This window comes from Lipotes vexillifer, unplaced genomic scaffold (assembly GCF_000442215.2).
Source record: "Lipotes vexillifer unplaced genomic scaffold, Lipotes_vexillifer_v1.1 scaffold1442, whole genome shotgun sequence".
Taxonomy (NCBI): Eukaryota; Metazoa; Chordata; class Mammalia; order Artiodactyla; family Lipotidae; genus Lipotes; species Lipotes vexillifer.
The window spans coordinates 1,709,625-1,720,893 of NW_006797379.1; the positions used below are offsets into that span (position 1 = coordinate 1,709,625).

General features: G+C 42.8%; 1 protein-coding gene across 1 annotated transcript in view; it reads left to right on the forward strand.

Annotated features, from left to right (window-relative positions):
* Positions 1–11,269, forward strand: part of SH3KBP1 (SH3 domain containing kinase binding protein 1) — a 358,145-nt gene that overhangs the window by 63,755 nt on the left and 283,121 nt on the right. The window lies entirely within an intron of this gene.

The following is an 11,269-nucleotide window of genomic DNA, read 5'->3' on the forward strand; positions in this document are numbered from 1 at the left end:
GCAGGAATGGCTATATATAATATCAGATAAAGTAGACTAGAGAGCAAAGAAAATTACCTGAGACAAAGAGGGACATTACACAATGATGAAAATGTCATTACACTAAGAAAACACAATAATCCTAAATATGTATGAACCAAACAACAGAGCTGCAAAGTACATGAAGCAAAAACGGATAGACCTGAAAGACAGACACATCCACAATAATAATAGTTGGGAACTTCAGCATCTCTCTCTCAGCATTTGAAAGAACTACTAAATACGATATCAGCAAGGATATAGAAGAACTGAACAGCATTATCAACCAAGCAGTTCTAATTAATACTTATAGAACACTCCACTCAAAAAAGAGCCTAAAACACATCTTTTTCAAGTACTCATGAAACATTTACCAAGTTAGACCATACCCTGGGTCATAAAACTGACCTCAATTTATTTAAAGGAGTGGAAATAATACAGAGTATGTTCTCTGACCATAATGTAATCAAACTAGAAGCCGACAACAGAAAGATAACAGGAAGATCTCCAAACACTTGGAAATCAAATAACACACTTCTGAATAATTCATAAGTCAAAGGGGAAGTCTCAAAGAAAATTTTTAAAAATACATCAAGGTGAATGAAAATGAAAACACAGCATATTAAAGTTTATGGGACACAGCTAAAGTAGTGCTGAGAGGAAATTTTATAGCACTAAATATTTAAGTCAGAATGGAGGAAAGATCTGAAATCAATGATCTAAGTTCCTACCTCAAGAAACTAGAAAGAGAAAAGATCCCCTGCCCCCACCAAAGCAAGCAGAAGAAAGGAAATAATGAAGATAAGAGCAGGAATCATTGAAGTTGAACACAGAAAATCAACAGAGAAAATCAGTGAAAAAGCTGGTTCTTTAAAAAGATCAGTAAAATGGTTAAATCTTTAAGCTGACTGAAAAAGATAAAAAAGAAGATACAAATTGCAATATTAAGAATAAAACGGGCTATCACTACAGATCCTGCAGCTATTAAAAAGACAGTAAGAGAATACCACAAAGAATTCTATACACATACATTGGACAATTTAGATGAAATGGACCAATTTCTTGAATATCACAAACTACCAAAACTCATCCAAGATGAAATAGGTAATCTCAGTAGTCCTATAACTGTTAAAGAAATTGAATTCATAATTTAAAAGCTTCCAAAAAAAGAAATCTCCAAGACTAGATGGTTTCTTTGGAGATTTCCACTAAACATTTAAAGAACAGGCACCAATTCTATATAACCTCTTCCAGAAAATACAAGAGGAGAGAATGCCTTCTTGTTCATTTTATGAGGCCATTACAACTTGATACCAAAACCAGACAGACAGTACGAAAACCCAACAAACCAATATCCCTCAAGGGCATAGACACAAAAATCCTCAACAAAGTACTAGGAAGACAAATCCAGCAACATATAAAAAGAATTACGTACTATGACCAAGTGAGGTTTATTCTGCGTATGGAAGGCTGATTCATTGTTTGAAAATCAATGAATGTAATCCACTATATCACCAGACTACAGGAGGAAAAAATAATCACATAATCCTGTCAATTGATGCAAAAAAATCATTTGACAAAATTCAACACAGATTCATGATAAAAACTCTCAGCAAAGTAGGAATATAGGGGAATTTCCCCAGCTCGATAAAGAGCATCTACAGTAAACATCATGCTAAAAGTGGTGAAAGACTGAATGCTTCTCCCACCCCAGGAACAGGAACAAGGCAAGGATGTCTGTTCTCACTAGTCTTATTCAGCACAGTACTGGAGGTCCTAGTCAGCACAATGCTGAGAAAAGAAATAAAAGGCATACGAATTGGAAAGGAAGAATAAAACTGTCCCTGTTTGCAGATGACATGATTCTCTATGTAGGAAATCCCAAAAATCTACAAAATAACTCCTGGAACTAATAAGTAAATTCAGCAAGATCACAGGATACAAGGTCCACACACAAGAATTATTTCTCTGTCCTAGAAATGAACATATGGAAACACAAATTAAAGGCACAATACCATTTATAATCAATCCTAAAACAATTGAAATACTTAGGTATAAATCTAACAAAACATGGACATGATGTGTGTGCTGAAGCTACAGAATGTTGATGAAGGTATTCACAGACGATCGAGATAAATGGATAGGCAGATACCATGTTCGTGAATTGGAAAAGTCAACAAGGTAAAGATGTTCGTTCTCCCCAAATCTATAGGTTTACTGTAGTTCCTGTCAAAGTCCCAGTAAAGTGTTTTTTTTTGTAGACTAGCTTATTTTTCAATTTATATGGAAAATCAAAGGAGTTAGAATAGGTAAAACAAGTTTGAAAAAGAAGAACAAAGTAGAAGGCATCTATTCGATTTTATGACTTACTTTAATAGCTAAAGTAATTAAGACAGTGTGGTATTGGTGGAGGGATAGACACCGAGGTCAATGGAACAGAATAGAGAATCCAGAAATAGACCCACACAAATAGATCCAGCTGATCTTTGACAAAGGTACAAGAGCAATCCAATAAAGCAAAGAGTCTTTTCATCTAATGGTACTGGGTCAGTTGAACAGCCAGAGGCAAAAATGAACCTCTACCTAAACCTTATACCTTATAAAAATTATCTCAAAATGGATCATAGATTTAATTGTAAAACATAAAACTATAAAAGTTTGAGAATTAGACACAAGAGAAAATCTTTAGGACCTAGGCCTAGGTGAAGAGTTCTTAGACATCACACCAAAAGAACATTAAAGGAAAAAAAATCAGTCAGGTTTCTTCTGTCAGAAGAAATTTAAAACTTCTGTGAAAAACCCTGTGAAGAGGATGAGAAGGCAGGTTACAGACTCAGAGAAAATATTTGCTAACCACATGTCTGACAAAGGACTTGTATTCAGAATGAATCAAGGACTCTCAAAATGCAATATAGTAAGCAGTCAAAAAATCCGATTAAAAATGGTTAAAAGATGTGAACAGCCATTTCACTGAAGAGGATATACAGATGGAAAATGAGCACGTGGAAAGACGTTCAACATCATTAGCCATTAGAGAAATGAAAATTAAAATCACAATGAGGTAGTACTATGTATTCTAATATCTATTAGAATGAGCACTAGAATGGCTGAAACAAAAAATCGTAGTAATGCCAAATGCTGGCAAGGGTGTAGAGAAACTGGTTCTCTCAGACGCTGCTGGTGGGAATGTAAAAGGGTTCACCCAGTCTGGAAGATAGTCTGGCAGCTTCTTATAAAACTAACTTTGCACTTGCCACGTGACCCAACAGTTGTATTCTTGGACATGCATCCCAGAGAAATACAAATTTATGTCTGCACAAAAACCTGTACCAGAATGTTCATGGCAGCTTTATTTATAATAGCCCCGAATTGGAAGCAACTTGAATGTCCTTCAGTGGGTGAATGGTTAAACACACTCCATTGTTATACAGCAGAAACTAACACAACATTGTAAAGCAATTATACTCCAATAAAGAGGTTAAAAACAAAAAACACACTCCAGTCCATCCATTCAATGGAATACTACTCAGCAATAAAAAGGAATGAATACAGGCACCAACTTGGATGAATCACAAGGGCATTGTGCTTTGGGAATAAAGCCAATCTCAAATGTTATATACTATATGATTCCATTTATATTACATTTTCCAAATGACAAAATTACAGAGTTGGAGAACAGATTACTGGTTGCTGTGGGACAGTGACAGGGCGGGGAGAGGACTGGTGGAACTATAAAAGGGTAGCACAAGGGAGTTACTTTGTGGAGATGGAACAGTTCTGTCTGTATCTTGATTGTGATGGTGGTTACGCAAATCTATACGTTGGATCAAATTGCATAGAGTTACACACACACACACAAATCAGGGCATGCAAAAACTGATGAGAGCTGAGTAAGATGCATAGTGTAGTTATCAGTATTATACCCATGTCAGTTTCTTCCTTTTGATACTGTACTATAGTCATACAAGATACCATCACTGGAGGAAGCTGGGTGAAGGGTTCATGGGGCTCTGTGCACTATTTTTTTAAGTTCCTGTGAGTAAATAATTATTTCAAAATAAAAAGTTAAAAAAATAATGCCACTGGGTTTCACCTTTGGTTGTACTTAAGTATCCACTGAGGAGCTTTATCAAATCCCGACATCCAGGCTGTACCCCAGACCCACCTGTATCTCTGCTCGTGAGTCCCAGCATTGGTATGTTTTAGAATTCCTAACTCTTGTTCTTGTTTTCCATTAAATTAAAAACAAACAAACAGGGACTTCCCTGGTGGTCCAGTGGTTAAGACTTCGCCTTCCTATGCAGGGGGTGAGGGTTCCATCCCTGGTTGGGGAGCTAAGATCCCACATGCCTCGCGGCCAAAAAACCAAAAAACATAAAATGGAAGCAATATTGTAACAAATTCAATGAAGACTTTAAAAATGGTCCACATTAAAAAAGCCTTTAAATAAAAGCAAACAACCAACCACTTTCCCATCCTCTTTTCCTTACGCCATAGTTCTCCAGCCTGTCCTGGGTGTTCCAGTCATCTCTCCCGTGGTCAGATTCTGTCATCTGCGTTGTGTTGTGTTGGGCATGGCTGGGATTTAGGGGAGCCCTGCCCACTGTGCAGGTACAGGGAGGTGTCACCATTAGGCCTGTCTGTGGTTGGCCTGGAGAGCGGCAGAGCCAATGAGAGAAGCAGCGCGGGAGGAGAGAAGAGTGGAGGAGGAAAGAAGTGGGTGCAGGCGAGAGGAGGTGGAGGGCCTCGGAGGCAGTGTTGATGGAAGGGCCTGGGTGTAGGACACCGCCCGGCACGTCTCCTGGGGCAAACTCCTCCTGGGACTCTGCTCCGGCGGCCGTCCTGCTTTTGCCTCCCGTTCAGGCTCCAGTGATGATCTCGAAATACAAATCTGATCACATTCCTTTCCCCAGGTACTGCACATACTTTAAAGATCCTTCCTTGGCCTTTCCCTTGGTTTAAGCTGGAGACTAAACTCTTGAACGTGGTCAGCCCATGGGCTGCCGACCCCCACCTTTCTTTCTGGCCTTGTCTCCCACCTCCCCTCCCTGCACCCCATTAATGCCTTCTCTGCCTGGGAAACCATCCTCAACCTCCTGACTCTTATAAACACCCGTTTTCTGTGAGTCTTTGTGGTGCGATATTTCTCTCCTCAGTAGCACTTGTCATTCTTGTGATTTAAAATCTGTTTTTGTGGCTATTTGACGATGTCCCTCTTCCCCATGGCCTCTGTGCAGCATTGTGTCCTCAGTGCCTGGTGCACAGCGGTGCTTTTCCATATTTGTTGAATGGGTGACTATCTTTGTTGCTTGTTTCCCCACACTTGTGGTTATTGGCACCGTTGGAAACTTAGCCCTTATTCTTTGCACGGTGGTGGCAGTGGCCACTTAAATAACCCGTGGTCTTAAGTTGTGACTTCCAGAAGCGATATGGCCCGAGGATTGCCAAAGGAACTGATCCTCCTGGCCCCTGGGAAATGCAGCTGGGTCAAGTTCAGTGGTGGAGCTAGCAGTCGATTTGAGGATGGCATGCTGAGCAGCGGTCTCAGGCTTCCATGTTGAATTGATGCTTATGTTCTTTGTTTTTTTACCAGCTTAGAGTTCATTGCCTGCTGACAAGATACCACATAGCCTTAAATTTGGGGGCTATAAGGATGTACACAGTAATATAGAAAATACGTATGCTGTGAGTGAAAATGCAGGGTACATAATTATATATGTAGCATGTTACACAAACTACCAAACAGTGTGTATAGGGGGAAAAAAATGCTAAAATGTTAATAGTAGGGGTTTTGGTTTGTTTATTTCTCAGATTGTTAAAAGTTTATTTAAAATGGAAAAGTATGTATTTTGATCTGATTTGTTTACTTCTCCTCAGGGATTGAGGTGCATTCATCCTTCAGCTTCTTGTGATTGGGGTAGCTCCCAGGTGTATGTTACTTTTTCTAAATTGTAGTTTATTAAATCCCCCTAGTCTTCCAAGAGAATATCAGGTTAATGAAAGCAGCAAATGAGCTGGGTTAATGGACCCCTTGCTGTGTAACTTGGTTTGAATTTTTATCAGGTCTGTAGGTATCTGAGTGTTCAGTGATAAAGCATCTTTATTTTATCGCAGATGGTGACTCAGAGCGCTGGTTTGGGGGTCAGAGCTGAGCTCTCCCACCTTGGGCAAGTTATTTAAGCTTTTTGAGTTTCTTTCATTCATTTATCAAACGTTTATTGCGTGTTCGCTGTGTTACAGGCACCAGGGAAGACACTGAACAAATCAGACAAAAATCCTTGCTCTTGTGTGACTTACATATAATGAGTAAGTTATATAGTATTTGGAGGGAAAAAAAGCAGGGGAGGGGAATATGAGTGTTGGGAATGATATTGCAGTTTGTGATAGGGAGGCCAGCAAAGGCCTCACTGAAAAGGTAACCTTTAAGTCAGGAGTTGAGGAAGTGAGGAGGGGAGCCCTGTGGGGATCTGTGGGAGAGCCTTTCAGGCAGAGGCAATAAATAGCACATGCAAAGGCCCTGAGGAGGGCAAGTCCCTGGGGCATTGGAGAAACAACAGAGACCACTGTGCTGGAGAGGAGACAACCAAGGGAGAGCAGCAGGGGATGGGCTTAGAGGTCACGGGGCCACTGTAAGCCCTGGGACTCTGAGTGAGATGGGAAGTTTTCGCGGCAGCAGTGGAGTGATTTGGCCGGGGATGCTCTCGCTGGTTCCTTCTGGCTGCAGTGTTGAGAACAGACTGCAAGGGGCAAGGGTGGAATCAGGGAGGGCAGTTTGGAGGCCAATGCAGGAATCCAGGGGAGACCAGAGGAGAAGTGGTCAGATTCTGGATATTTCTGAAGTTAGAGCCCCCAGGATTTGCTGAGAAGGCTGGATGTGTGTATTGTGAGAGAGGGAGAGAGGAGAGAAGGGTGACCCTAAGGTTTTTGTACTGAGCCCTGGGAAGCAGATTGAGGAGGTGAGTCTGGATTTCAAGGGGCAGGGCCAGGCTAGAGATAGGAATTTGGGGGTCCTTCAAAGCCCAGACTGGACAAGATCGCCAGGGGCGAGAGTGTGGTCAGAGGAGAGAGGAGTCTTGGATCCTCCAGTGTTGAAAGTGAAACCGGCATTGAGACTGACAGGGAGTGTTCAGAAGGGGAGGAGAAGGGCCAGGCAAGTGAATGTTCTGGAAGGTAGGAGGAGCCGGTGCTTCCGGTCAGGCGGGGAGAGTGGTCGCTTGGGCCCGGGTCCTCTCCGCAGGCGGCTCCCAGCGTGGGTCATGAACGGCACCGGGGGTTCTGGGTGGGGGGAGGTGGCTGGGCCCAGATCGCTGCCCATGGCGAGCAGTGGAGCAGCCTCGGATGGTTCCTCTGCCTCTGACGCAGCTGCTGCTGCTTCTTTTCTCTATAATTTTTCTTTTGGCCGCGCTGCACGGCATGCGGGATCTTAGTTTCCCAGCCAGGGATCGAACCCACGCCCCCTGCAGTGGAAGCAAGGAGTCTTAACCACTAGACGGCCAGGGCAGTTCCTGAAGCAGCTTCGTCATCTGTGAAAGGAGACAGTAGAGTTTTTGTAAGGGCTGCAGTTATTTTCTCACGTGCCAGGTACTGAGGAGCTCTGGGAGCACAGGGATGAATAAATAATAATGTATGTTAAGTCCAGCTACACTTTATGAATATTGTTATTAATAATGAGGAGCACCTGGCATAAGGGGAGCTCAGGGTAGGGGCTTTCCCCCCCACCCTTCCAGAATGAGTCCAGGTTTGGGCATATAAATGAAAATTGCTACTATGCTTAACCGCAAAATATAACACTCTCCTGTTATGTTCATGCATTTAAGTACAGAATGTCTCTAAGGTTTTAGAAAATGTGATCGGTAGTACTGGAGCTCTTAAACCATATTGTAAGAGTTAGAATTGAAAAAAAAAAGTTAGGTTCACATGCCCGCCAAATGTACGAATTCTTCAGGCTGATAAATTTCGAGGTGAAAAAAAAGTTGGCGTGTCCAAAAACAGGGAGCAGAACATTCCAAGTTTATAGCACAAAGTAAATTTGATGCATTGTATAAAATCTTTATTTAAGGAGCCCTTAAGGAATGTGTACCATCTTCCAAAGTTTATTGAAGAACATGAAATGGAATCAATGGTAGTCGTTTAAAATAAAAATGGTAATTTTTAGAATAAAAGTTTTCATATGTGAACAAGTTGCATGATAACTAAACTTCTCCATTTTAGATTTTCAACTCATCCATTCGACTTTTATTTGACGATGACCTTTTTTAAAAATTTATTTATTTATTTATTTATTTATTTAGGCTGCATTGGGGCTTTTTTGCTGTGCGCGGGCTTTCTCTAGTTTCAGCGAGCGGGGGCTACTCTTGGTTGTGGTGCGTGGGCCTCTCATTGCGGTGGCTTCTCTTGTTGCGGAGCACGGGCTCTAGGCGCACGGGCTTCAGTAGTTCTGGCACGCGGGCTCAGTTGTTGTGGCTCGCGGGCTCTAGAGCACAGGCTCAGTAGTTGTAGCACACAGACTTAGTTGCTCCGCGGCATGTGGGATCTTCCCGGACCAGGGCTCGAACCCATGTCCCCTGCATTGGCAGGCGGATTCTTAACCACTGCGCCACCAGGGAAGTCCCGATGATGACCTTTTAAAATCATATTTTCATTTAAGTTTTCTTTATATATGTAAAAACGTCTGTAGCATGGGTAATATTGAAAAGCTGATCTTCCCCCTTCCCCACAATACATTGTGTGCTGGAAGAGAGCCTGTTGTGCCCTTGTCTTTCTACTAAGTCATTTCATTCAGCCTCTTCTGCTGTGATCTGTGAGCCTGGTCAGGCCAGCCACATTCAGCACGTCCTTACTGAGGTCTGTGCCCAGGACTCAGCGGGCTTTGACCTGGAGCAGTTTGTGTCCAGTGATCTAGAAGCCGGAGTCTGCATTTATTAGCCCCAAGACCTTGGGGAACCTATTTAATCCCTATGCCCAGGTATCCATTTGTTTCCTCCTGTGAAAAATGGGAAGGCCACAACGGTATACCTCTTTGTTAGTGTCCTTGGAAGGACGCGTGAGATCACATGTGTCGGGCAACTCAGAGGAGTGTTTGATACTTATTAATCAGTTAACAAATATTAGCTATTAATGGAAGTATTCAACCACTCTGAGAGACTGGAAGAATACAGAGATGGTGTTTGTCAGTTGGATGCTGTGGGCAGCGGTGCTGAGCTGGAGGTGGGGGTACAGGTTTTCTTTGTGGTGGGGGAAGTAGCAGCCCTGGAAGATGGAAGGGTGGGGGAGCTGTGCAGGGAGGGCCACAGTCTGCGATGCCCTTCGTCCCAGTCAGCCTGGCAGGGAGCTTCTGAGCCAAGGCTGCCCAACGGAGGAGCCGAAATGGGCAGAAACAGGCAGAAGTGGCCAGGCGCTGACGCTCCCTGCCTGCCCCCCAGGGCAGTGATTGGCAGGGGCTGCCGAGGGGAGCGCGACCTCAGCTTGAAAGCAACCTAGGATCTGGGGCAGATGCTGAAGACAGGAGGTCTGTCCTCAAGGGGCATGTGGGCAGCACACCTCAAGGGCTGCCCAGGAGATGTTTCATTTCACTTTAGTTTCTTAACTCCCAAGGGGATTTGAAATAACGTGTTTCCCCCTGCCCCCAGGCTCAGGGGTAAATTTCATCATCTTTCTGCCACTGAGGAACATGAGACAAGAAGTTCTCGAGGGAGCTTCAGGGAGAGTAAAGGTGAAAATGTGAATGTCTCTTTAATATGTGGTCACGAAAGCCACACACGGATGTGTTTAGCTCCTTGTGGAATGAGGTGCATGACGTTGGCCCCTTTTCGCCCTTCGCTGCCTGTTTTGCTCGTCATGAAGGAAGGAGTGTTTCATTTGTTGTCATCCTCCCTCTGGGACCACCACGTTTTTCTCAAGAAAACCGACAAAGAGATGATATCCTGTGTCTGGGTGTCCGGGTGGAAAACAAAGCGGGCTGGCCTGCGTTTGTGAGCCAGGAGGTTGTCCGAGCCAAACCACATCCTGCCCCGGCTTTCTTGAGGCAGGTGGTCCCAGATGGAGGCCTAGAGCGAGGAGCCGTGGACCTCGCTCCCGCGAGAGACCTGGGACGCCGCTCCGTTCCCAGGTGGTGTGGGGACACTGTGACCGCTGTCTCCTCTTACACCCAGCCTTTCTTCGAAGGAGGCAGGACAGCTCATTGGTGGCCGTGCTGAAGCTCTCAGGGCTGTAATTTTCCTGGCTGTAAAACAAGGCCATGGTCAAGATCTGAGATAACTAGTTTCAGTACAGTGGGGGGCCAGGTTACAATGAAAAAGGACCGGTTTTTGCACATCATGGAAGAAAAAAATAAATTCAAATTGTATTTAAAAGATTTACCATAGACGTGCATTTTAGTCATGACTATAATAACTATAATCGGCTTTGATGTGTTAAAATGTGAATATGTTCTTAGCAAGGCCGTGCGTGTTTGGACAGCATCGCATTGTCTGCAACGTGATGCCAGCTGCTGAAGGCTTCGGTTACTCAGGATTTGTTTTCTGACCACATACGATTCATAGCAAAGAAACGGCATCCAAATCGATAGGTTGGCAGATTATGGGCAAAAGATTCATGATGAGTGTTTAACACCATAATTATTATCAAGTTATAAGTGCTAGACCTGTAGTCACACTGTAATATTGAGGCCTTCATGGGCACAAATAGAAAAGGAATCAGGTTTGTTGCTGTCATTCTGTAACTGCTCACAGCTTGGCTTGTATTCAGTCTTTAACTATTCCTCTCAGTGGCAAAATCGTGAGTGTGTGCACAACTTTTTTCTCTCCAAATCTTGAAAGTGGAATAATTGCCAACCTGACTACAAAACAAGTACATCTGCCATATGAAAGTAGCTTCGGCTATTCTGTGTTAAATGACTAATTATGACATTAGGCTCTGGTGGCACATAATATGAATTTTGAAACACATTTGAAACTGGAGCGTGTCACGTTTGTGTGGTTTCAGCTGTTGAGAAATTGCTTCTTTGTGCTTATTGATTTTTTTTTTTTTCAGGGAACACTCTGTTATTTGGTTCAAAATGTCACATGACAGATGATCTCTTTGGTACATATAATCCGTGCAATTATAGTGTGAGCTTCTCCTGTCAGTGGTGGTTAAAAATACATATACCTTTCTCTTACCTCTGATATATATATATATATATATATATATATATATATATATATATATATTTATTTATTTATTTATTTATTTATTTATTTTATTTTATTTT